Genomic DNA, 2,500 nt, shown 5'->3' on the forward strand with positions numbered 1-2,500 from the left:
TATTTTACTTATCAGAGTTATTTTATTATACAAATTAAATATAATGCCCAAGAAATAAAAGGAAAAATTACAACAATGATACAGCGAAGAAAAAATATATAATGTTATGATATGTCTAAAATACAAACGAAACATTTTCGTACATATTCTTACAGCTGTTATTATCAGCATGTAGTTTTTCTGATGAATTCTGCCTCTTCATCATTAAGATTCATCTGTCCATTACATTAGTATATTTTACTTCGTAGATTTTGCATGTCTTGTACTTCAAGGGTCTGCTGATCTGATTTATTTATGTAACAAGTAAAAGCACAACTGTTCAAAAGCGGAAATTACATTAAAAAATCAAATCAGGTTTAGAATTTGGACAAGCCACCGAAAACAGAAATCATTATTTACTCTAATTAATCATTATATATACAAGATATGTTGAGCGAATATCGAAATGATAATAACCAGGAAAACAATTAAGACTACAAATGCGCGGCAAAATATCACTAAAGAGGAGATATTTATTTTTATCATAATATTGATATATCAAATCAACACAAAAGAGATATTATTTTTCAGAGGTCACAAACATTTACTCTTAATTTCGGATGGCCGCTATTGCCCAAGAATACTTAAGCTATCCCTAAAAATTTCTGACAGTTTTTGAGACATCATCGGCAGGTTTGTTAAAATTGTGCGAGGCCCGACCCAATGAATCTTCTTTATACGGACATGCACATGCACAGAAGTGAATGCATATCTATCAGTCTAAATCTGCCGGATAGATAGATAGATGTATATACATATCAGAGAGAGAAAGAGAGACAGAGAGAGAGAGAGAGAGAGAGAGAGATAGAGAGGGGGGGGGAGAGAGAGAGAGAGAGAGAGAGAGAGAGAGAGAGAGAGAGAGAGAGAGAGAGAGGGAGAGAGAGTGTGTTGTGTGTGAGAGAGAGAGAGACAGAGAGAGAGAGAGAGAGAGAGAGAGATACGCATTTATTTCTGTGCATATGCGTGTCTGTATACATAAATACTCACTGGGTCAGGCCTCGCACAAACCGGCCTCATGAGGAGCGGGTAATGAATAGGTAAAAGATGGCGAAAGATATAATTTCCCAAGTTTATAGCTCTTATCATTTTGATTCATTTGGAGCATAATTTAGAATGAAGCCTGAATTATTGCGTGACATCAACCTATGTTACATGATAAAGTAACCGTTTTTAAAGTCGCATGTGGTCTGCGTATGACTTTTTTTATTTACTTGTTCATCCATGGGGAAACCTTTATAGATATACATTATATTGATGCCACAAAAGTTATGTTAGTACATAGCAGATCCGACTCATCGTACAAACACATCTATTATATCACAATAGATAAGGTAGTTGTATTTTTTTCTACCTTATCCCAGTTGTTATGAAAGAATACATTACATGATGCTCTCAGATACACTTCTCTAAGGTTCCTGTATGATTACTTAGCCACACGCCAAGTTGCCAGCGATATCGGGTGCCAAACCTTATTACGGCTGACACAACGTAACTCTGTACAGCTTTGGACCGCTGTTATCTGCAATTAGTGTTCTCTTTAGTCTTTGAGGTCTGTTGTTGTAGGCGGATTCAGAATGGATCGTATGGTCCCATTTTGTTTAATTTCACGGCAGCTTTTTGCACCATTACTACAAGATGGAAGACAAGGTAGATTGGAAACTGCACTGGTAAAAGATAGAATTAAAAATGTTTTCAGTTTTTAGATTTTTTAAATAAAATTTGCAATTGAGATTTGGGAAACTTGAGGTCCAGATACAAGTACACGCTCGCAGATACACATATATACACGAACACGCACATAGACATACACACATACATACGCACACATCCATACATATAGATAGATAGGTGGATAAATAGATTGATTGATAGATAGATAGACAGATAATGAATATTCATTATACGGACATGCATATACACAAATTAATGCATATCTATCAGTCAAAACATGCATATCTACAGGATAAATAGATAAATGTGTATACATATCAGATAGAGATTTCTGTGTATATGCTGTGTATATGATAGATGTAGATATATAGAGACATGACATATTCATGTGTTTTCTAAAACCAGTTGAAGTGCATGACCCATTACTTATTCTACATAATAATACATCTACTTGCATTAATCTCTCTACTTTGGAATTTTCACTTGATTATTATCAATCATGTGATGATATATGCTGATTCTGATCAATTTGAGTGAAGATAGATACTTCCTGGTTGAAAAGTGAATTAAACTCAACTTTGATGACAACGTGAGGGTGCATTTTAGACTTCAAATACGTCCAGTAGGTTAATGGCATATATGTAAGTTGTCTCCAATATATATCATATTTAACTGGATTGTGTCGATTTACTGGGGACGGGATACATCGGGTAATAGTTGCAACATTTATTTTGTTAATCATAGAGTTGGTTAGCGTATTATGTAGTCAGCAAGTTTCGTCTTGACCAGC

General features: G+C 34.7%; 1 protein-coding gene across 1 annotated transcript in view; it reads right to left on the reverse strand.

Moving 5' to 3' along the window:
- Positions 1-2,391: 2,391 nt before the first annotated feature.
- LOC113824704 (pigment-dispersing hormone type 1-like) overlaps positions 2,392-2,500 on the reverse strand; it is a 929-nt gene continuing 820 nt past the window's right edge. The window contains exon 4 of the mRNA XM_027377470.2: positions 2,392-2,500. This exon is cut by the window's right edge and continues 6 nt beyond it. The gene's annotated coding sequence lies outside the window, so the exon portion shown is untranslated.

This window comes from Penaeus vannamei, chromosome 12, assembly GCF_042767895.1.
Source record: "Penaeus vannamei isolate JL-2024 chromosome 12, ASM4276789v1, whole genome shotgun sequence".
Lineage (NCBI taxonomy): Eukaryota > Metazoa > Arthropoda > Malacostraca > Decapoda > Penaeidae > Penaeus > Penaeus vannamei.